The sequence below is a fragment of the Anomaloglossus baeobatrachus genome, chromosome 6 (assembly GCF_048569485.1).
Source record: "Anomaloglossus baeobatrachus isolate aAnoBae1 chromosome 6, aAnoBae1.hap1, whole genome shotgun sequence".
Classification (NCBI taxonomy): Eukaryota; Metazoa; Chordata; class Amphibia; order Anura; family Aromobatidae; genus Anomaloglossus; species Anomaloglossus baeobatrachus.
Window position 1 is genome coordinate 63,209,264 of NC_134358.1, and position 26,138 is coordinate 63,235,401.

Consider the following 26,138-nt stretch of genomic DNA (forward strand, 5'->3'; position numbering starts at 1 on the left):
GGTAGCCGGGAATCTGCTACCTACTCATTTTCAGGCAATGTAGAGGGTGAAGGAGGATATAGACACATCTTTCCTTTCACATTCACCCACTTCCGAACATTGAGGGCGAACCATCCTCTCTCCCCACAATGCCGGGTGTATGTAACCAGCTGTCCGGGCTCCAGGTCACAGTCCGGGACACGAAAATTTCAGTATCCATGCCTGGCTCGTAGATGAAGCCTTACGCACGCTCGGGGTTAAAATGGCAGACCTTCCCTTGATAAGTTGGGCCCCGCACTCTGAAGGTGGATTGCCGGAGGTGATCCTTTTCTAAGTATGTTCGGGTCAACACCTCAGCTTTCCTCTTTTCCCGGGCTGCAATCTCCTCCTGCAATTGCCTCTGCTGCCGCTCCCAATATGGAGAGCAATCCTCAGGCTCTTTTCCCCTGCTCGGGAGCTCGGCTCATGCGGAGGCTCTCACTGCCAGCCACTACCGATTACACTCTTGGTTGAGAGCTCGGCTCCATAGCTTGCTCCGCTTCCCGGCAGGTATACACTGAGTGCTCACAGCCTGGACTGGGTGCAGGCTGATGCGGGGACTCGCTGCCGGGGTTGTCTTCCGGGTCGGCTCTGCCTCCGATGTGGCCGGGCGGACTGCCGGGGCCCGTCTCGTCAGATGTGCGGCCATCCTCGTGGGCGGAGGTGACGTCATCTTCAGCGCGGCCGGGCTCGGGACTGGAGAGGATGTCTTTCGGGTCTTCGTCTGTCGCGGGGCTGACACGGGTGCCGGAACGGTGGTATGCTCATGGCCCAAGGGTTCCATGACCGGGGCCTCGCTAGCAAATGGAACGGACTCCACTGCCGTTGCTTGGGGCAGCGGACCATGCGGGGCATCAGCTGCAGGTACGGGCGGCGAGGGAGGCGACGTGGCGGACGGGGGCAGACCGAGCTCCTCAGCCTGGTGGGCCGGTCCGAGTGGGACATAGGGGCTTGGGTCACTTACCTGCTTCTCCGAGGCCATCTCCACTTCGCAAGCCCGAACGGTCGCAGCCAGGTCCCTCATCTCGGCCGTCCATCTTCTTAGGCCGGAGTCACACTTGCGAGAGACTCGCGCAAGTCTCACATCGGTATCACCCGGCAGGGCCACACACTCTCCTGACAGGAGCGGGTCGGTTGCATGAATTTCTATGCAGCTGAGACGCTCCTGTCCGGAGAGTGTGGGGCCGTGCCAGGTGATGCCGATGCGAGACTCATGCAAGTCTCTTGCAAGTGTGACTCCGGCCTTAGCAAGAAATTAACCTGGGCCTGGATCTTGCGGCACATCCGTTCTGTCTGGGCTTCGACCCAGTCAGCAGTCCCGGGAGCAGGTTCCTCCATCTTCGGGTTGCCGGACCGGTCGGACATCCTTCCACTTGGTATCCAGGAGCATAAGATGGCAGAGTCCTGGCGTCCCTGCCCTTTATCCCTTCGGGTCACATGCTGCAGCTTCTCTGCCCGCCCCCCTTGGTCTTTTGGAAGCACTGTCTTTTTTGCTCCGCTCCTTAGTTTCGATTTCGGCCTCAGGGTCCTCCTTCCGGCAGTGATCCCAGGGGGCGGGCCTTCGGCTTTGCGCCCTTTCTCGGGGAAGAAGATGCTGAGTTGTCCTTTTTCGCGCCTAAAAATGACAGCTCAAATGGCGGTTTTCCAAAATTTTGCAGCGGAGCACCGCTGACAGTCCAAAACAAGGCGCACTTTCACCAGGTAAGTGAACGGGTACGTATCCTGTTCGTGACGCCAGAAATCGAGGTGTGTCGCCCCCGTGCCAGCAGCCGGCGCTGCTCCGATCCGGATCTACGGTATGGCTCGAGGGGTCCTGCCGGACCCGGGGGTCGCGCGGACACTCCGAATAAAAGGGGACGTATTTTTGCGGGGTTGGTAGTAAACTGTCTGTGACGCCACTAGAGATGAGCGATGTTCGAGGTTCAAGGTTCGTCAATTTCATGTTCAAGTGATTTTGGGGGGTGTTCGAGCTCGAGCTCAAACTAGAGCTTTTTGCTAAAAGCTCGACAGTTCGAGTTACGTTCGAGAACGGTTTTATCACCAAAAGCCTGGCTTTTTACAGCTGCAGTGTGCAGGGAGTTATCGCTGGCAGCCTGCGGTAAGCTGGTAACCAAGGTAAATATCGGGTATCCAAGCAAAGCGCTTTGCTTAGTAACCCGATATTTACCCTGGCTACGTGTGCAGGGAGCCGAGACTTCACCACTTGGCTCCGCCCCCTCCTGCACTTGGCATGTACACACACACACTCACACACTCACCTGTCCCCAGCCATGCAGTCCCCGGCACTGACGTCCTCAGCGCCACATGGCCCCGCTCGGCTCCACCCACCTCGCACTCCACCGCCCGGACACATTATCCTGCTCAGCTCCACCCACCTCACACTCCGCCGCCGCACACATGGCCCCGCTCGGCTCCACCTACCTCGCACTCCGCCGCATGCGCACATGGCCCCGCTCGGCTCTACCCATCCCGCACTCCGCCGTCCGCACAAATGGCCCCGCTCGGGTCCACTTACTTCGCACTCCACTGCCCGCACACATGGCCCCGCTCGGCTCCACCCACCTCGCACTCCGCCGCCCGGACACATTACCCCGCTCGGCTCCACCCACCTCGCACTCCACCGCCCGCACACATGACCCCACTCAGCTCCACCCACCTCGCACTCCGCCGCCCACACACATGGCTCCGCTCGGCTCCACCCACCTCGCACTCCACCGCCCGCACACATGACCCCGCTCGGCTCCACCCACCTCGCACTACGCCGTCCGCACAAATGGCCCCGCTCGGCTCCACCCACCTCGCACTCCACCGCCCGCACACATAGCCCCACTCGGCTCCACCCACCTCGCACTCCGCCGCCCGGACACATTACCCCGCTTGGGAGAAGAAAAACAAAAAGCCAGCACTAAATGTGCACTTCAGCACTAAAAATTCCAAACTGTACTTATTATAAAAATGTTGAGATTTTTGGCAAAAAATTGCAATTTCTTGAGCTGCCTCGCCACGTCACGGCAAATCTCATTTGAGGCAGTCCTACACTAAAATATTTTTATAAAATGTGCCATACGGCCTCACATATGATTACCTTACATTACCCCGCTCGGCTCCACCCACCTCGCACTCCACCGCCCGCACACATGGCCCCGCTCAGCTCCACCCACCTCGCACTCTGCCGCCCGCACACATGGCCCCGCTCGGCTCCACCCACCTCGCACTCCACCGCCCGCACATATGGCCCTGCTCGGCTCCACCCATCCCGCACTCCGCCGTCCGCATACATGGCGCCACTCGGCTCCACCCACCTTGCACTCCGCCGCCCGCACACATGGACCCGCTCGGCTCCACCCACCTCGTACTTTGCCGCCCGCACACATGGCCCCACTCAGCTCCACCCACCTCGCACTCCGCCGCCCGCACACATTACCCCGCTCGGCTCCACCCACTTCACACTCCGCCGCCCGCACACATGGCCCCGCTCGGCTCCACCCACCTTGCACTCCGCCGCCCGCACACATGGGCCCGCTCGGCTCCACCCACCTCGCACTCAGCCGCCCGCACACATGGCCCCCCTCGGCTCCACCGACCTCACACTCCGCCGCCCGCACACATGGCCCCGCTCGGCTCCACCTACCTCGCACTCCGCCGCCTGCACACATGACCCCGCTCGGCTCCACCCACCTTGCACTCCGCCGCCCGCACACATGGGCCCGCTCGGCTCCACCCACCTCGCACTACGCCGTCCGCACAAATGGCCCCGCTCGGCTCCACCCACCTCGCACTCCACCGCCCGCACACATGGCCCCACTCGGCTCCACCCACCCCGCACTCCGCCGTCCACACACATTCTCGGCGGCCGAATGCTGTGAGCGATCAGCTGATCGCTCTCGTTATCTGGCCGCCAGGAGATCATCTGTTCATTCTCAAAAGCCGGCCGGCTAATGAGAGCGATCAGCTGATCGTTCTCTCTTTTACAACGGAGTCCGACAATGAATTCTATTCTTGTTATCCGTTGTACAATGCATCAGTCACAAGCGTCAAACAACGCATGTGTCTGATGCAAAACAACGGAAATGTGATCCTAGCCTTACCTGCGGTGATGAAGTCCTGCCCTCCCGACGTCAGCGCTGTCACTGTCCTCCATGGCCGCTGCTTGTCACATCTCCTCTCACTGCCGACCCGACTGTGACTAGCGGTGACGTCACAGGCTCCCGCGATACTTGGTTTGTGAAGGCGGCGGTCATTGAATTCAGTGACAGCTCTGCTATCAGGAGTGCAGCAATCACCGCAGGTAATGTACCTCGCTATCCTCCTGACAGCAGCACTTGTCATGCCCTGCAGTGACAGCTCTGCTATAAGGAGTGCAGCGATCACCGCAGGTAATGTACCTCGCTATCCTCCTGACAGCAGCACTTGTCATGCCCTGCAGTGACAGCGTTGCTATTAGGAGTGCAGCGATCACCGCAGGTAATGTACCTCACTATCCTCCTGACAGCAGCACTCGTCATGCCCTGCAGTGACAGCTCTGCTATCAGGGGTGCAGCGATCACCGTAGGTAATGTACCTCGCTATCCTCCTGACAGCAGCGCTCGTCATGCCCTGCAGTGACCTGGGCTGACCTATTGATGTTAGCTCAGGTCACTGCATTGCTCTCCCAACCAATATGGAACATTCTGTTCTTCATTGACTGGGACATTGACTATGGTATGGATCGTCATGGGACCCCCTTGGATTACACCAGACCTGGATTTGTTTTTCTTTCTAATAAATTGGTGAAAGAGGGAATGTTTTGGGGAGTGTTTTTTCAAATAAAAATATGTTTGTCTACTATTTTTTTTTTATTACTGACTGGGTTGGTGATGTCAGGTATCTGATAGACGCCTGACAACATGAACCCCAGGGCTTGATGCCAGGTGACATTACACATCTGGTATTAACCCCATATATTACCCCGTTTGCCACCGCACCAGGGCAACGGAATGAGCTGGAGCGAAGCACCAGGATTGGCGCATCTAATGGATGTACCACTTCTGGGGCGGTTGCGGCCTGCTATTTTTAGGCTGGGGAGAGTCCAATAACCATGGACTTCCCTAGTCTGAGAATATCAGACCCCAGTTGTCCGCTTTACCTTGGCTGGTGATCCAATTTTGGGGTGACCCCCACGTGCTTTTTTTTTTTTTAATTATTTAATTTAAAATAACAGCGTGTGGTGCCTTCAGTTTTGGATTCCCACCAAAGTGAAGCTGCCAGCTGTGGTCTGCAGGCTGCAGCCATCTGCTTTACCCTAGCCGGCTATCAAAAATAGGGGGAACCCCACGTCATTTTTTTTTAATTTTTTTTTTGGGCTAAATACAAGGCTAAGCACCCCTTAGTGCCACATGAAAGGCACCAAAGGGTGCAAAATTACAAAATGCAGGAGAGTGGGACATTATGTGTCTTTCTGCCATTATAATGACAGAAAAGACTGATATGAAGTGTACAAAGACAAGAAAATCACCAGAGTGCTCTACGCTGTGAAAAGCAGTAGAAAATGGCACTAGAGGGAACATGTGACCGCGTCATGTAGGTTGAAGCTATGGATCCTGGGTAAATTTATGTATTTTCCCTCCTTCAGTTTTTTTGCAGTACGCAAAAAAACGGAAGGCACACGGATGACAAACAGATGACATACGGACCGTATACGGAACGGAAACGGATGCCACATGGATGCACCCGTGAAAAAAACGTACCGTTTTTTGCGGACCGCAAAAATGGATTGGTCGTGTGAATGTAGCCTTATTCTGATCTGCTGTTTATAAACAGCAGGCAGAAATAAGTGAATAGCGCCCCCCCAGCGTCAGAAAAACTTCGGGGTTTCAGGGGGTAGCTGAGACCCTCGAGATCATGATTCAGGCCGGTTTTTCCGGTCCCCGCTCACGTGATCACCGGTATACACCGTATACCGATGATCACGTTACAGTAAATGACAGCGCCGGTAAAAAAATATTTATCTCCCATCTGGCATGAACAAACATGTCAGATGGGAGATAAATCTCCTCCCCGGTCCCCCGGTGTCGCTAAAGTGCCCCCCCCCGACCTCCCAGAAATCCAAGATGGCCGCGCGCACAGCAGCGCGCTGGCACATTCCACCCTACTCATCTGATTTCTGCCGCATGTGCGATGACACATGTGACAGAAAACTCCTCCCCAGGCCCTGCCAGTTCACCCCCTATAACCCCACCGGTGTTCCCCGGTGTCCCACGGTACCTGTGCAGCGTTGATCCCCTGCGGCCCCCTCCTTCACAATAGACGCTGCCGCATGCACAGAGCGGCTGTCAGCTCAGCTTCCTGTGTTCAGACACAGTGAGTGGTGGTAACCATGCATCTGTAAGCTATTGCAATGCCCTGCTCAAGAGGTAAGGAACATAGTTGATCAGGAGAGCTATACTTCATTTCCAAATGGAGGCATTTGATTTCATAGTTGCCCTGCTGAACGACTACCAAACATGAGAGTCCGTTATACGCCACAAGAAAACACATCAAAATAGCGAACTCTGTTGTTTAGTATTCATTCAGCTTGATAACTGGACAAAAAGGGGTATTCCATCTTCAAGATCCTATCCCCAATATATAGTAGGTGGAATAGCAATAATATAAGCAAATACCAATATTTGGAAATGTAGAATAGTTCTCCTGATTAGGCATGCCCTTACCTCATGAGCAGGACATTGCAGCTTTGGTAGCAACAGTTACGACATGGACTCTGCTGCTGTGGACCCGAAGAGAGTGGGTGCAGATTCATTGCAACCACACTCCTCACATGGAGGGTCTGCACTCCTAGAAAATGGGGGATACATTCCCTGAGCGTGTTCCCCCAAATTCTAGACGGTCCAGAGTCGTCGTGGGACCCCCTTATTTTTTTTCCCTTACAATAAATTGGTGAAAGAGGGAATTTTTTGTGGAGTGTTTATTCAAATTCATTTTTTTTGTCTATTTGTTTTGTTAGTACTGACAGTTTGTGATGTCGGGTATATGATAGACGCCATGACATCACAAACTGCGGGGTTTGATGTCAGGTGACCTTACAGCTAGTATCAACCCCATTTATTACGCCGTTTGCCACTGCACCAGGGCACGGGATGAGCTGGGGTGAAGCGCCAGGACTTCTGGGGCACCTGCGGCCTGCTATTTTTAGTCTGTGAAGGGTCAATAACTATGGACCTTCCCACCCTGAGAATACCAGACCACAGCTGTCCGCTTTACCTTGGCTGGTGATCCAATTTGGGGGGGACACAACTTTTTTTTTGTTATTATTAATATTTAAAAAATAATTATAAAAAAAGAGCCTGGGGTGACCTCCATATTGGATCACCAACCACGGTAAAGCTGCCAGCTGTGGTTTTCAGGCTACAGCGGTCTGCTTTACCCTAGCTGGCTATCAAAAATGGGGGGACCCCACGTCATTTTTTTTTTTAACAATTTTTTTAAATAAAAAAATTATTGGGCTTCCCTGTATTTTGAGTACAGCCAAGGTAACGCAAGGCAGATGGGGGTGGCAACCTGTAGCTGTCTGCTTTATCTGCGCTGAGATAATGATTTATTTTTACAGCACTGTGATGTCAGGCAATCAAAATACAGGGAAGCCCATTTTTTTTTTTAGTTATTTAAATAAATAATAAAAAAAATATATATGGGCTCCCGCTGCATTTTTTTGTATTGCTAGCTAAGGGTAATCCAAGCAGCTACTGGCTGCTAACCCCCACTGCTTGGTGTTACCTTCACTGGCAATGGAAAATCCAGGGAAGCATTTTTATTCTTTTTGCCAAAAAACTACAAAAAAAAATGACGTGAGCTTCGCCATATTTTTGTATGCTAGCCAGGTACAGCAGGCAGGTACGGGCTGCCCCCAACCCCCAGCTGCCTATTTGTACCCGGCTGGAAACTAAAAATATAGGGAAGCCCTTTTTTTAATTATTTCATGAATTTCATGAAATAATTAAATAAAAAATCAACATAAGCTTCGCCCCATTTATGTGTCCAGCCAGGTACAACTAGGCAGCTGGGGATTGGAATCCTCAGCACAGGTTAGCCCGAGGTTTTTGGGCCCCTCTGCTGCAAATTGCAGTCCGCGGCCGCCCCAGAAAATGGCGCTTTCATAGAAGTGCCATCATCTGGCACTGTATCCAACTCTTCCAGCTGCCCTGAAGCCAGGTGGCTTGCTGAGTAATAATGAGTTAATACTAGCTTTGTTTTACTAGCTAGTATGAAATCAGAGATTCTTAATGTCAGGCAAGTTTGACCCGGCCATTAAGATTCTCCAATAAAGGGTTAAAAAAAAAGACACCACACAGAGAAAACATACTTTAATAGAAAAAAATACACAGATGCACTTAGAGACTCCATGTTTATTACTCCCTGTCACCCCTCCACGATCCTGCTCTTCTGTCTTCTTTCCCCTTCAACCCATGCAGCTCTGCAACATCAGACAGCACTGCATGGGAGGAAGACGCTGCTGTTCCCCATGCAGTCTTTTCACTCCGTGAGTGATCAGAGGCTGCTGGCTGTAAGCGGTGAAGTCACCACTGACAGACGGGTTACCATAGCAACGGTGCTCTGATCACGTGATTCCCGGTGCCGCTGCGTGCTGTAAGCAGTGACATCACCGCTGACATACGGGTTACCATAGCAACGGTGCTCCGATCGCGTGATTCCCGATGCCGCTATTTACTGGCTGGGACAGCTAGTCCCTGCATGTGGCTGACTCTGTAAAGAGCGTCCACATGCAGGAACGGGGAGTCGACCATGTACCGCAGCATTTCGCCGGTACACGGACATGCTCAATCGAGCACCACGTACTGGAGAGATGCAATGACAGGACCTAGCATGACGTTATAACCATGTGACCAGTCTGTAGCCAATGAGATAATAGACACGTGACTGGTCACATGCTATTTTGACGTCACGATAGGTCTTATCCTCAGTGCTGGTTACCGGGAGGACGCAGCGATTATCAGAAGGAAAAGCGGCGAGACAGAGTGCAGGACGCATCGCGGGGACAGGTAAGTGTTATGGAAATGTTTATTGACTTTATGTGTACATTTATAATGTGTTTTTATGTGTTTGTGATTGCCTCCCATTGTTTTCAATGGGGTTCGAGAGGTCCGTCGAACGGCTTGCCGATCCGAACTCGTACGCGGCCTCTGTTCGACGAACCGAACCAAACTCGAACCCCTAGAGGCTGGCTCATCTCTAGACATCACCCACGGTGTGTGGTGAGGTGTGGCACCACCGCTGCTGTTGTGGGACACCCAGGGCGATGGGATGGCAGCTTGTTTTTAACCCCTCCATGGGTAGGGATGGTAGCCCCGGGACCCGGTGATTTGGTGCAGGGGACGGTGATGGCAGGGATTGGTTCGCCTGGTCAGACCAGGGAGTCTCAGATTACTCACGATGAAAGAAGTCAGACAAGTCCTTTGGTTAACCAAGGTGATGGTGGCCGGCCGCCGCGGCCGAATGTATTCCGGTCCCCCACCCGGGCTTTTGGTCCGTCTCTCTTCCCTCTGCACTGTGCTGTAGTGTTGTGGACTTCCCGGTCTGGAACTCAGGAGTCTGCTCCCGGTAATACTGTTGGGAGCCGTGCCTGCTGTCGTTGACCCGTGGGATCTACAGGCTCTGATGGATGCCCTATCCCTTTCTGTGGGTGGTTGTCTCTTTGCGGGACTTAGGTTGGGACAGGACCTATAATCTTGCCCTCAATCGGTTAATTAGCTAGGCCGTTGGTTCCGTTCCTGGCTTCAGGGTCCGAGTACCCCCTCTGTGCACGGTTTCCGTTCGGGTCTCAGTGTTGGTAACGGCGGGCTCCAACCCAGTCCCGGTCCACCTCGGATCTGCCGAGCCATCTTCCCATCTCCTGCTAGCTACGGTTCCACCGTCTGCCACCTAGCCAATGTGTCCGGGCTCCGACCCTGACACCTGTCAGTTCAGCCTCAGGCCTATAGCAGAGGCCTGGACGTCACTCCTTACTCTTCACTCCTCTTGGGAACACTCTTTACTTTTTCCTGCCCCGAGCTCTCCAGACCCCTAGGTGGGCATTTCCTTCCATCTGGTCCCGCCCACTGGTGTGCCTGTCTTTCCCTGAGGGAGGTGACTAGGGTTTTCTGGTTGGCTGTGTGTCACCTAGGTGAGGGAAGGTGTTATGCGGGGGCCTATATGTGACTACCTGACCTGTCAGGGCGTCACACTTAGCCCCCCATGCACGATCACATGCATGCCGGTGGCTGACCATGGACATGTCCTGACTAGTGCACAGGAGAGCAAGACACTTGTCTTTCTACTAATATAAAGTCAACAAATGGAAGGGGAGAAAAACAAGAGAAAACAGAAACAACAGAAACTCCAATTCTTCTCCTGAGAGAGACTCCACAAATCCTACTGGAAAGAAAATCATAGCTTTCTCCAGAGACAACTCCTTCACAGGTCAGCATAGAATGAACTATAGCCGGCATAGGAGAGAGTGAGCAGTGCGTTCACATAGCAGAAGGGAGTGGCTTCAGCTGATATTAACAGCTACAAATCAATCTCAGCAGGATAGCAAAGAGATCTTAACCCCTTCAGCACCAAATGGCTTCTACTCAGCATAAATGATGAGCTAGTTTTAAAACAGATCTGCAATCAACTAAACGCTGTGACATTCTGATCCCAAATCCTTCAGTGGTCTCAGCAGGGTGTGACACATTTGTGACAGGATGAGAGCCTGATTATAAATGTACAGCATGGTTTAGTTGTTTTAAATAGAGATATCAACTGTTGCAGAACCCTATACTTAACTTTGATCCTGGAACCATCTTCTGCAGTCTGTCCACCACTGATCTCCTGACGTAAACATATCCCATGACCGCTGCTGCCAATCTGACTAAGTGCAGCCTTTACATTTCTGTCTGAGAGGAAAAAAACATCCACCAGTCTAGAAGGAAAGCGTGGGTTTTTGATTTTTAGTTTATGCAATATCATGAGGCCATTAATAAGGGTTTGTCCACTTTTGAACTGGCCCTCTCAAGTCAGCCCCGACAGACAATCTGATCAGCGCACCTGAGTTTCAGATCAGAAGACACTTGGACACTGAATCACAATCACCCTGTTCTTCAAAAATGCAACAGATGTGTGTTTTGGATCATTGTCATGTTGGAAAAGTGTACGTCTACCAAGGGCACAGAGTGATGGGAGTACTTTTTCTTTCAATATAGAGCAGAATTCATGATCCCATCAATGAAATGAAGGTCCTTGACTCCAGCAGCACATATGCAGCCCCACATAAAGACATTGTTACCATCATGTTTAACTGTAGGTACTATGCATTTAGAAAAATTCACTTAGACAGATGTATGGACCCTACAGTGAAACACGGTGGTGGCAGTGTCCTTATGTAGGGCTGCATGAGAGCTGCTGGTGTTGGGGAGCTACATCTCATTGATAAGATCCTGAATTCTTAGATGTACTGCTCTATATTGAAAAAGAAGGTGCTTCCATCACTTTGTGCCCTTGGTAGATGTACACTTCTCCAACATGACAATGATCCAAAACACATATCTGCTGCATTTATGAAGAAGAACAGGGTGATCGTGATTCAGTGTCCAAGTGTCTCCTGCTCTGAACCCAACTGCACATCTAAGGAGAATTCTGAAGAGACAACTTGTCGTTAGTCTCCATCCAACATCCAGGCTCCAAAAGAGGTCATTCTTGAAGAATGGGAAAAGATGGATGTTGGCATATGTCGCAAATTAGTTAATTCTAGGCCAAGAAGACTTGGTGCTGTTCTTAAAAATCGTGGAGGTTGTACAAAATACTAGATGTAGTAGTTTTTGATGTGGGGTGTATTCATTTTTTGTATCAACAACTTTGAGTAAAACTGAAGACTTTGTAATGAAAGCGACAATATATCATAAAAGGGATCAAGATAAAAGTACACACCTCACATTTTTGTAATTATTTTATTATATCTTTTCATAGGACAACACTGAAGATCTGACCCTGGGATACAATGAAGAGTAGTCAGTGTGCAGCTTGTATAACAGTTTAAATTTGGTGTCCTCTAAATAACTCACTACACAGCCATTAATGTCTAAACATTTAGCAACAAAAGTGAGTATGCCCCTAAGGGAAAATTGCCAAATTGTGCCCAAAGTGTGAATATTTTGTGTAGCCAACATTATTTTCAAGTACTGCCTTAACTTTTTGGGCATGGAGGTCACTAGAGCTTCACAGGAGCCGCTGGATGCTCTTCCTTCCTCCATGACAACATCACAGAGCTGGTGGATGTTAGAGACCTTGCTCTCTTCTACCCTCCATTTGAGGAGGCCCCACAGATGCTCCATAGGGTTTGGTCTCAAGACACGCTTGGCCAGTCCAACACCTTTACCCTCAGTTTCTTCAGCAAGGCAGTGGTCATCTTGGAGGTGTGTTTGGAGTCGTTATCATGTTGGAATACTGCCCTGCAGCCCAGTGGATCATGCTCTGCTTCAGTATGTCACAATAAATGTTGGCATTCTTGGTTCTGTCAATAAACTGTAGTTCCCGACAGCTAGCAGCACTCATGCAGCCCCAAGCCATGACATTCCCACAACCATGCCTGACTGTAGACAGGACACACTTATCTTTGTACTCCTCATCTGGTTGCCGCCACACACACTTGACACAATCTGAACCAGATAAGTTTATCTTGGTCTCATCAGACCACAGGACATGGTTCAAGTAATTCATTTCCTTAAGGTACCGTCACAGTAAGCGACGCTCCAGCGATCCCACCAGCGATTTGACCTGGCAGGGATCGCTGGAGCGTCGCTACATGGTCGCTGGTGAGCTGTCAAACAGGTAGATCTCCATAGTGATCAGAGATCAGTCACCAGCGACCCGTGTAACGATGCTGTGCTTCGTAACCATGGTACACATCGGGTTACTAAGGAAAGCGCTTTGCTTATAGTTACCCAATGTGTACCTTGGCTACGTGTTCAGGGAGCCGGCTTCTAGAAGGTGCGGACGCTGGTAACCAAGGTAAACATCGGGAAACCAAGCAAAGCTGTTTGCTTGGTTACCCGATGTGTACTTCGGTTACCAGCGTCCGCAGAAGACAGCTCCCTGCACATTCAGATCGTTGGCTCCCGCCATCAAACACAGCGATGTGTGCTTCACAGCGGGAGAGCAACAACCAAAAAATGGTCCAGGACATTCAGCAACGACCGGCAATCTCACAGCAGGGGCCAGGTCATTGCTGGATGTCACACACAGTGACATCGCTAGCAAGATCACTGTTGCGTCACAAAAACCGTGACTCAGCAGCGATGCTGCTAGCGATGTCGCTTAGTGAGACATGGCTTTTAGTCTGCTTGACATCAGCAAACTGTTCACGGGCTTCTTGTGCATCATCTTTAGAAGAGGCATCCTTCTGGAAAGACAGCCATGCAGACCAAGGTGATGCATGACAGACTGACCCCCCCGCCACCCCTATAACTTCTGCAGCAATACTGACAGCGGTCATGTCTATTCTGAAAGGATGATGTCTGGGTTTGATGCTGTGCATGTGCACTTAACTTTTTTTGTTCACCATGACGAGACCTGTTCTGAACTTTTTTTGTCCACCATGACGACACCTGTTCTAAACTTTTTTTGTCCACCATGACGAGACCTGTTCTGAGTGGAACCTGTGTTGTTAAACCGTTGTATGGTCTTGGACACCATTCTGCAGCTCAGTTTCACGATGTTGGAAATCTTCTTACAGCCTTGGCCATCTTTATGTAGAGGAACAATTCTTTTTTTCAGATCTTTAGAGAATTCTTTGCCATGCGGAGCCATGTAGAACTTGCAGTGACCAGTATAAGAATGTGTGAGAGCTATAATACCAAATGTAACACACCTGCTCCCAATTCACACCTGAGACCTTGTAACATTAATGAGTCTCATAACATTGGGGGAGGGAAAATGGCTAACTGAGTACAATATGGCCATATTCACTTAGGGGTGAACGCAGCCTTAATGTTTTGCTATAATGAAGTAAGATCTTTAAACATCTTTGAATATGTGTTGATAAACTTGTCAGGCATCTCTTTGGATTTTATGTGATGTTGATGTAGGCGGTACAAGCTTCTGAGCCCAGTGATTGGCTGCTGCAGCGACCTGCGCCATAGTCATGATGTCACCACTACAGCTTGTCATCAAAGACTGGAACAGCGGCGGAGAGGCAGTGCAGGATCTGAAGAGGGTGAATATTAGCATGTTTGATATTTTCTATGTCTGCTGCCTTTTAATGAAATAAATATTTTCAAACCTCTTTTAAGTTTTATTGTTTTGCTAAGGAAGTGATTCTCACTCAGTGGATTTAGACATACTCTAACTTTGTTTTAATTATACATTGAGAATAATTCATAAGCCCAGGAAAGCGCAGCCGGCACCATCTGTCATTATGGATCATTTACTTTTATCTTCGAGTAATTCAGTCGACTTACCAGCACCTGTAACAGAATGAATTAACACAAGAAAGATCGCTGAATCATAGTGATAATTTATTGTGTATATGCACGTACTATAACTAAGCCTGAATGGAGGCCTTACAGCTCCTTCTATATGGCATCATATGCTCCCCTCTACACAATGCTCAGTGATAAGATGTAACATGACATATATGGTACTTTGGATTAAATCTGAAGGACACAAGATACAGTATAGGCAAGATACAGTAGAGACTTTTAAAGGAGCCATACTAAAGATCAGCGGATGATGGTAAGGCTGGTGTTAAGTCAAGTACTGGGGCCTACTGCGCCAAGGGGCCAACTCAGCCTAGATTTCCATTGTCAACATCTACCATACATGGAGAGTTGATGAGTGCGCTGCATGTACGCAGCAGGCTCAGGAGGAATGTGTGAGGGCTGTGTTTTACAGCTGGCGCCCACATGTAATTGACACGATCAGAGCCAGCTCTGATTGCACCAGTTTAATCCCTTAGATGCCGCCGTCAATTGGTCAATTATGACAGGGTCATTTAAGAGGTCGGAAATAAAAGTGAAGTGTACCTTCCAATATCCATCATAATTGTGGGATGCCAATGGCATAGTCACAGCAGCCGAGCGGCTACTAAAGGCCCCCGAGTCTATGTTAGTGCAGCCTGTGCCTGGGTGTCAAAGAAGATCAGTAGTTTTGAAATACACTGCAATATCATACAGCAATTGCAGGTTTAAGTCCCCTAGAAAAACTAATAAAAATTGCAAAAAACAATGAAAAATATCTCTATAAAATAAAGAATATACAGTACTGTGCAAAAGTTTAGGCATGTGTAGATACTTTGTGGTTATGAAGAAGAAAACGGCACTTCCTTCGTATATATTTTCAAAAGATGTCGGGGTGCACTTCAGGTTCCAAAGCCATAAAACAAGAAGTAACAAGGCACTCCCAAAGTGTGATGAAAAAGTATATTTATTGTGCTTGAAGAACGTTTTCGGCCCAAATTGGACCTTCCTCAGTAGCACAAATGTGAGGAGTAAAGTAGCATGGACTGCAGGCGCGGAATCCACCGCTGCATGGGGGCTGCCATGCATTTGTGCTACTGAGGAAGGTCCAATTTGGGCCGAAAACGTTCTTCAAGCACAATAAATATACTTTTTCCTCACACTTTGGGAGTGCCTTGTTACTTCTTTTTTTAGATACTTTGTGGTGTCGGTCCAAAATGTTAGATTTTACTTTTGTCATGCGATGTTCTGCTATAATCTCATTGGGTGTCTTGGCGTCTTCAGACTCTGTTCATACTGCAGAGTCTTACACAACACCTGGTGCTGTAGAGTTACCCTGTCAGAGCCGAGTGTTGACCGATTTTGTGCTCACTGATGATCGGTCAACCAGGAGTTAATTCCTGGTGGCTTGTGAATTGCTGCTGGGGTGGATGGTGGAACCTAGTCCCTCATGCCGATTATAGCTCTAGCTTTTCTTCAGCAATACCGGTCTTTGTGCATGGTGATCCAGTTGTTGGTGAACTGTTGTATGATATTTGGTGTGTTTTGGAAATTTCCTTGTTGTTTGTTTATTACCTCCCTGTACTTTATTTCTCCCTGAGCACGTATTGTCTTTTCCCCTGTGTGTGCGTGCAGTGAGTTTGAGTCTTGGTTTTCCCCTGTCTATTGGTATTTGTGGGAGTCTTTACTTCTGTCCCAGTCCTCCCGGGGGTGTTAGACAAGGGAAATTCAGGAGTTAGGGCAGTCATGGCGAACCTTTCACAGACCGAGTGCCCAAACTGTAGCCCTAAACCCAATTTTTTTCCAAAGTGCCAACCAATTCTATTATATAAAGAATTGATTGTAATCTTACCTTTGCAGTCTTCTCTTCAGCAGGGGGCATCACGCTCATGCTTACCACACATTGAAGCTGAGCCCCTGCCCTTTCCAGACACAGCAGTTGGATTGATCTTTCTGGAAAAAATTGCAGCATATTAGACAGAGATTTTAGTCTGGAATGCAATCAGATGTCACCCTGTAATCCACATCTACATTTCAAAGTCTGAACATCTTGAAATCCCATAAAGACGTACGAGTTGCTCCCCTCCCCTTCATTGTGTAGTTATGTCCCCCTTCCTCGGCCACTTCCTGGTAAACATGTCCCCCATCCTGATATATATTTCCTACATTCTGGTATATTTGTCCCCATCATGGCCCCATCCTGGTAAATGTACCTCATTCTGGCATGTTCCCCCATGCTGATAAATGTACCCCATCCTGACATAGTGCCCATCCTTGTAAATGTTCCCCCATCCCGGCATGTACCCCATTCCTGGTAAATGTTCCCAATCCTGGTAAATTTACCCCCATCCAGGTAAATGTACCCCTTCCTGATAAATGTACCCTATCGTGGCATGTTTCCTCCATCCTGGCATGCATGTTTCCCCATCCTGGCATGCATGTTTCCTCCATCCTGGCATGTATTCTTTCCCCATCCTGGCATGCATGTTTCCTCCATCCTGGCATGCATGTTTCCTCCATCCTGGCATGCATGTTTCCTCCATCCTGGCATGCATGTTTCCTCCCTTCTGGCATGCATGTTTCCTCCATCCTGGCATGCATGTTTCCTCCATCCTGGCATGCATGTTTCCTCCATCCTGGCATGCATGTTTCCTCCATCCTGGCATGTATGTTTCCTCCATCCTGGCATGCATGTTTTCCTCCATCCTGGCATGCATGTTTCCTCCATCCTGGCATGCATGTTTCCTCCATCCTGGCATGCATGTTTCCTCCCTCCTGGCATGCATGTTTCCTCCCTCCTGGCATGCATGTTTCCTCCATCCTGGCATGCATGTTTCCTCCATCCTGGCATGCATGTTTCCTCCATCCTGGCATGCATGTTTCCTCCATCCTGGCATGCATGTTTCCTCCATCCTGGCATGCATGTTTTCCCCATCCTGGCATGCATGTTTCCTCCATCCTGGCATGCATGTTTCCTCCATCCTGGCATGTATGTTTCCTCCATCCTGGCATGCATGTTTCCTCCATCCTGGCATGCATGTTTCCCCATCCTGGCATGCATGTTTCCTCCCTTCTGGCATGCATGTTTCCTCCATCCTGGCATGCATGTTTCCTCCATCCTGGCATGCATGTTTCCTCCATCCTGGCATGTATGTTTCCTCCATCCTGGCATGCATGTTTCCTCCATCCTGGCATGCATATTTTCCCCATCCTGCCATGCATGTTTCCTCCATCCTGGCATGCATGTTTCCTCCATCCTGGCATGCATGTTTTCTCCATCCTGGCATGCATGTTTCCTCCATCCTGGCGTGCATGTTTCCACATCCTGGCATGCATGTTTCCTCCATCCTGGCATGCATGTTTCCACATCCTGGCATGCATTGTTCCCCATCCTGGCAAGCATGTTTCCCCTCCATCCTGGCATGCGTGTCATCCCCCCCATGCTGGCATGCGTGTTCTCCCACCCCATGCTGGCATGCGTGTTCTCCCACCCCATGCTGGCATGCGCGTTCCCCCACCCCATGCTGCCATGTGCGTTCCCCCACCCCATGCTGCCATGTGCGTTCCCCCACCCCATACTGCCATGTGCGTTCCCCCACCCTATGCTGCCATGTGCGTTCCCCCCACCCCATGCTGCCATGTGCGTTCCCCCACCCCATGCTGCCATGTGCGTTCCCCCACCCCATCCCCACCTTGGCACAGCCGCACACGAGTTATAAAAAAAAAAAAGCAACACACAACTTACCTTCCTGCACACGCTCCCCCGCTACGCGCTGCTGGGTCCTCAGTTCCCACGCGGCCAGCAGACGACGCCGGCGCCGCTCTCTGACGCTCCTCCGTCTCCTAGGCAACACACCTGCAGCCTGGGGGAGGAGGAGTGTCAAAGCGGAAGAGAAATGTCCCCTCCGCTCCAACACAGATTTGATCTGCCGGCGCCACTGCACTAGCAGACCAAAGCTGCAGGATCGGGCGACAGCACGCGTGCCATAGGTTCGCCATCACTGAGTTAGGGCTACACTGACGGTCCAGATGTCGCAATCATGTGGCGTAGCTCTGTAATAAGGGACAGCTAAGTGTCCCTAATCTGAGGGCCAGTTTAGTGCTTCTATTCCTAGTTACCGCTTCATACCCCATGATACTTTTTACAAAAACAGCATATATAGTGATCCACAATTTGGTTGTGCCTAGGTTGTGGGGTCCAGTTTGTATTCTTTTCTTTTTATATATGTTTTTCATATTGGATCGTGATGTCATATCTGCTTGGTTATAAAATAATTGTTTGTAATCAGTGGAAGTATTCCTCGATATCACTAAAATATAATGGATAATGTTTCTCTGTGTAGAGAGTGATATGCATGGTATGTCACTGTAAGGAGGCTTATAAACCGTGAAATGCTTCTCTGGTAAACTAAATATGCAAATTGCCACTTCTGAGAGGAAGCGAAAGTGAACTCTAGTGCCAACTATTGGAAGTCAATATCAAGACCAGACTTTTAGGATTCCTTCTTCCAGTAGGTGGCACTAAAGTTCATGCTCTCTTCCTGTCTGAAGAGGCAATATGCATATCTGATATCACTAAAAACTGAGCCAAATCAAGTTGTTTAGTAGGACAGAATGTTTGTCTCTTTGATAGAACATTAATTTCTACTGTGTCTGTGCTGGCCTCATACTGAGAGAGGTTGACAACAGAGGACAATGTGTTCCAATTATTCTTTAGATTGGGCTTTCCTCCGGAGTCTGTTGACTTTCCTTTGATATTAAGGTGTTATTGTCATTTCCTATAAAAATCCTGTCATGTATCTTTGATTACACACAAACCCAGTTCTTGTATTCAGTCTCGTGGAGAAATGATCTCATTTTGGACGGTTCTCCTCTTGTTTAATTAAAATCCAATGAGGTGACTGTGCAGTCTTTCAGATCATTGTGTTAAGGTGAACTCATAACCAGAGATCACTAGTTGCCTACTGCCTGGCCGAATTGATATGGGCCAAGTGCATGCATAAAAGAATCCACACCAGACACAGTCGGATATGAAGTCTCTTCTTGGTCACAGTAGAAAATGGCACCAAACAGACAGAGAAGAGCATGCGTCCTCTTGATATAGGCTAGGGGTGTACACAAGTTCAGATATGCACATTTAGTGGGACAGTTCATGAGCTAGCCAATGGGGAGATCCGTGTTGCTGTTGATGGGGGCGTCTGACTCCAGTGGATGAAACCATGATGATGAGAGGGACGTCATCTGGTGCATGCATGCTGATGGTTTGGTCTGTCTTCCTTTATATGGTGGTCTTCTTTCATCTGGACATTCCTTGCATTCCAGGCAAGGTGTGGAGAAACAGGCAATAGCAGCCATCTTTATATCTGTGTCATGTATATGATCTGAAACCTGAATTATGTAAGGCAAATCGACATTTCCCACAATCCCTTGTCAAGAGGTTAATTAAGTATTTAATCTTATGGCTCTCCTCAACAGTCCCCCCTAAATACTTTATTAACCTTCTGACACTACCGTGGTCCTCTAACACATCAGCTCTAATGCTTTAACTGCAACCTTTTTTCGTTTTGCTATCCGCTATACAAGCAATACTAAGCCTTTGCCCCCACTGATACAGACTGCTGATCAGAGAGTTGATCACATCCCGCACACACAGTTCACAGAGTCACAGGTAACTAGAACAGACTATTTAATGCTGACGAGCTCACTCAGATTTCGAGATTAATCGATTAGAAAGAGTAAGGCAATTGTAAGAATAAGCTTCTTACCGTTATGCTGCAGCTTTTAGCGTTACTGTTTCTGAAAGACTGATTCTCAGTCAATATCCAAGTGCTGTCCGCGTTTTTGAGACTTTTCTACCCGAATACACCTGATCGTATCACCACAACACTAATGGATCTCTTCTTGTCTCGGGTCTATAATCTACCACCAGGAGGCCTTTAACAAGATTTCCCTTACACATGGATCCGATTACCTTCAGTAACACAGAGTAGCACTTTTACGGCTTCAAATACCAACAAATAAGACAATACCAGTTACCTACAAGTGTATGTTATCCTTAAGGCCCCGTCACACTAAGCAACATCGCTAGCAACATCGCTGCTAACGAACAACTTTTGTGACGTTGCTAGCGATGTTGCTGTGTGTGACATCCAGCAACAACCTGGCCCCTGCTGTGAGGTCGTTGGTTGTTGCTGAATGTCCTAGGCCATTTTTTAGTTGTTGCTGTCCTGCTGTGCAGCACAGATCGCTGTGTGTGACAGCGAGACAGCAACAACTAAATGTGCAGGCAGCAGCAGCCGGCTTCTGCGGAGGCTGGTAACCAATGTAAACATCGGGTAACCAAGAAGCCCTGTCCTTGGTTACCCGATATTTACCTTTGATACCAGCCTCCGCCGCTCTCACTGTCAGTGCCGGCTCCTGCTCTGTGCACATGTAGCTACAGCACACATCGGGAAATTAACCCCATGTGTGCTGTAACTAGGAGAGCAGGGAGCCAGCGCTAAGCAGTGTGCGCTGCTCCCTGCTCTGTGCACATGTAGCTACAGCACACATCGGGAAATTAACCCCATGTGTGCTGTAACTAGGAGAGCAGGGAGCCAGCGCTAAGCAGTGTGCGCTGCTCCCTGCTCTGTGCACATTTAGCTGCAGCACACATCCTGTAATTAACCCCATGTGTGCTGTAACTAGGAGAGCAGGGAGCCAGCGCTAAGCATTGTGCGCTGCTCCCTGCTCTGTGCACATTTAGCTGCAGCACACATCCTGTAATTAACCCGATGTGTGCTGTAACTAGGAGAGCAGGGAGCCAGCGCTCAGTGTGCGCTGCTCCCTGCTCTCTGCACGTGTGGCTCCGTGTGGTGGTAACCAAGGTAAATATCGGGTTGGTTACCCGATATTTACCTTAGTTACCAAGCGCAGCATCTTCCACGCGGCGCTGGGGGCTGGTCACTGGTTGCTGGTGAGCTCACCAGCAACTTGTGTAGCCACGCTCCAGCGATCCCTGCCAGGTCAGGTTGCTGGTGGGATCGCTGGAGCGTTGCAGTGTGACATCTCACCAGCAACCTCCTAGCAACTTACCAGCGATCCCTATCGTTGTTGGGATCGCTGGTAAGTTGCTTAGTGTGACGGGGCCTTAAAGTCACACTTAAACTCTTAAAATAATTGATTGGTTCAGGTCAGATAATGTTTTTCCCACCATGAGCCCTTATTTGTGTAATGTTCCTGTACCCATTGTTCCCTTATCATGGTTATTTCCCATGTATCATCTCCAATCTAGAAATTCTTCATAAGGTTCTATGTGAGATACTCCAGCACTATGTGTGTTGTGACCCCCATTCTGCTGGTATGATGACTCTTTACAGCGGCTGTTGTCTCCAGATGGGTTTTCCCTCAAGCTTCATGGAAGTCGCTGTGGTTGGGATAAGCTGGATCGGTCCACCTGATTCTGACTCATGGCTCATTCTGACTTGTCTTTTCAGGATCACCCAGTCTCCTGGCTGGAGACCACGTGCTCCTGACATTGATTTAGGATCTGGAATTGGAGGATACACATATTTAACACACTATATAGGCAGTTGTATACGGCTCGTACATCACTGGTCAGGATATCACACTGTATCTGCAGTATCTGTGAGAAATATAATCACATTGTAGGTGCTAAACCAAAAATACCTTATGTAAAGATCGAATTATTAAGGAAAACGAACATTTGTTACATGATTTGCAGCGTCCACCATTATCTTGTGGATCGTTACATGTTTATGTTATAATCATTAAAATTCCAAACAACATACACCCATGTGACTATAGACACAATTAAATATTCCAATAAAGGAGGGGCAGGGATTGGGGCAATAGCTCTAAACTCTCCCTACCTCGCAGCGGAGGTCGGCACCCTATAAGGCGAATTGGCGCCCCCGCTCACCGACGGCTCACCCTCTCTATCCCTACACTGCTAAGCTAATACGTGCTGCTAATGTCAGTGAGGGAATATAGAAACCGTGAGATACAGGGATAAAGAGGCGTCAATATGCAATTATATATATCCAATTCATTCCCAAAGATTAAATATTCCAACTCTGTATTTACATAGCTGTTTGGTAGCTTAAATCAATATGATACAGCAAATTCAAGGACCAAACCCTAAAATAAACTAAATATCTCACATGTATAACATGTACCCACTGTATCAATATAATAATAAGGCCAGGTAAAGTCATGAGGAGATCTCGTCCAATCACAGACCCTCCCCTGTACAATTCACACTCAGGCTAATAAAATAAATGCATATTTGTCAGACATTTAGCTTGAAAGAATCCCAACGCGTTTCTCCCTTCTTCACAATGGCAGATGGGTTCATCAGGGGCATCCCCAGGTACTGTAAGATCTTTATAATGACCTGTGCTATAGAATATGTACTTTTACCACTTTTTAGGAACTCCATCTTTACATACCACCAGCATCATGAGTTTTTCAGCAGTAACGTTTTCCACACTGGATATGTTTCAGAGCAGGCCTGAAAAGAAATTCACACAACACGCACAAAACTCATATAAACCTACTCATGGTAGATGTATATGACTAATCTGCAATCACCGGAGCAGTAGAGCGGATGAGGGGGGTGTTTCTACGAGGTCTTTACAGTTTTTCTACCTTAATAGGCACACGTCTTACAAGACTGGATGTGTCTGGCCACCTGGGTACTGAGCAGTGGTGCCGCCCATATCTTGTCCATCCCAACACCTTTGTCACATGGGTTACCTGGGCCATTATTGAGTAGAACGCTCACGGCAGAGAAAACTTACCGCCCTTTATCCACAGACCTTCCTCAGTCACTGGCTCCCTGCGTCTCACACTCCGTTCCTTGCTGAATCGCTTGTTCCTGTAAGGATTTAAGAACACAAGGAGTGACCAATGTCACGGACGACGTGACAGGAGCCACCGAGGTACTGGTCTGCTTTGTATAAGGACTCTCAACTCTAGGCCCATTCACTGCTTCTTTGTTGTGCACCTGTGCGAGCATCTCCTCCGGCTGCTGCCTATATCCACATTCTGACTATCTTACACCTTTCCGCTCTACAAACCACAGTGATCGCAAATCTTCATCTCATTCTCCTATTCCGATGGGAGAGGAGTGGTTTGATTTTTATTACCTCATGTTGCGTAACCTCAGCATATCCAGTGCAGAGTCAACCAGCATCTTGGTATCTGGATCCATCTACGGAAAAACTCAAAATCTGCATTAGCAATGGGCTCATCTGAGACATGTTCAAAACCTGAAAATTCTTGTTACATCAGAGCAATCATGAGATATATGTCTGTCTGCTGTATCCTCCTTACAGATAAAAATATAAAGAACACTTAATAGAAAAAAAACCAATCGATGAACAAATTAAAACCTTAAATAATATGTGTGATTTTCCACATCATCTTTCCCCCCTTTTTGAATCTATTATCCAAAACATAATTAGATTAAAAAAAAAAAAATGTGTGGCCCCGGAGCTCTACATTTAGGCATAAAAGTCACATTGTGTAGATTGTACCTAATCGGGAACAAAATAAATATTATGTTATGTATAACCTTATAATAGAAAACTATTTCAATGGCTTTTCAACCTTCGCTTGAACCACAGAAATCTGCATTACAATCTTTCTTTCTATAAAAAGGAAACAGATGATTCAATACATTATATATAAAACACAGAATGCCATAAATCATCCACATACTTTTAAACCAAATTGTAATTATGAATAAATTATTAATAATTATTATTTTTATCATTATTATTAACAACAATAATATTAATAACGTAACACAACCTCTGGCTATTGGATGTAGGGGTGTTCATATTTGAAACATTGAGGACATTATCAGCATCTCTGTGATACTGTCCTATAACTTGAAGGGATAAAAGAATCTAGAACAAATAAACTGGCCATGTGGAAAAACAAAATGTTGATTTGCCATAGAAAAATCATCTAACAGACCTCTATGCTTGAAAAGCTATCAATGAATCTAAACATGTCCACAGTTGACTTTTATTTCTTTGGGATAAAATTAGTAAAAATAAAACTACTGTCAATAACCTTTTTCCAATATAATTTGCAATGAATTAAATGCAGGATAAACCCCCCATGTTTGGCCTGTTGTTTGTTTTTTTTTGTTTTTTTTTTTCACAACTGACTCACAATAGATCAAAAGTGAGATAAAAATCCTGCATTACAGGTTTTTTTTTTTTTTATCTCTAAAAGTTGCTCCTTCCCCCAAAAGCCAGAAACACACTGTTTATTTTCCCTGGACACAAGTGAAATCAATTTCCCTCCTTCTGTTGGATTTTTTTTTTTTTTTTATTATTATTTATTTATTTATTTTCTTAAAACATTCAACTCTCAGGATTATTCGCCACATTCGTAATTGGAATATGTATTATTTATCATGACATCTGCCGCAAAGGTACGTTTATTTTAAGGTTTTTCTCTTATTCTTTTATTGCATATTAATTAATAAGATATTGCTCATTGTGACTGTCCTGACTCAATCCAACCTGCACACTGGATCTATATTAAGTGTCTTCCACAACTACCCAATCATACAATATTCCATCTTTTAGTGCTATAAACATTTACTAACACTTCATGTTATTCAGTGGCTGCAGTTTTGTCAGCTCCACTGAAGGGCTCCATACAGATTTACTAACAAAATGGCCACTGCCAGAATAGCACATGGCTTCTTTGTGTAAGGGCGGTTGAACCACATGAGAGGGGGAAGGGAGAAACTGATTTTACTTCTGCTAAACTTACAAGTTTAATCAATTATCCTTCCTGCCTATATTCCATACTCTATACATATACACACAGATTTACATATCCACAGTCCTGGTCCAACTACAGTTAAAAACACTAATTTTTCTGTCTAAGTATGTACTACTCCATTCAGCCATGTGCTTCATCCACCATTTTAAAATCTGTAGGAACATGTGGCAGAGAAAAGGGAAAACTGACCTCACAGCTGCTCAAACTCTGTCTCCCCATTTTCCATAGTCTGTACTTATACATATATATATATTTATACACACACACATATGTCCTAGATCTAAGTCTAATTATAGATAAAAACACTTATTTTTCGGTCTACGTATATAGTACTCCATCCAATCCATTGCTCAAACATTTACAGAGCACATGGTCTTCTTCACACAAACCCCTGACTCACTTTGTTTTCTTTGTCTCAATCATGCTGTAGCCATGTGCTTCGTCCACCATTTTAAAATCTTACCTAAAATGTCTGCCTCCATGACTAGCACATGGTTTATCACAGGATTGCAGCCTAGAGTCCCCACATCTCAACACAGTCCACTCATCCGGATCTTTCCGGCACAACTAGACACCGCTTCATCAATTTTTCCATCTTTCTCTCAAGATAAACAACACCAAACAAGCAATCTTTCTCTATGCATACCAGATAAAAACAGACAAACAAAAAGACGGGGGAGATGACATAACTGAAACACTAAAGAAAACCTGCAGTTTGCAGCACACACTTCCAAATCCTTCCTTATACTGCCACGTGGTCCCTGTCTGATTTCTGCGTTCCATAATATACAAAAAATACCTAGTATCACCCCTGACTACAAGGTGTCTATACCGGCTGATTCG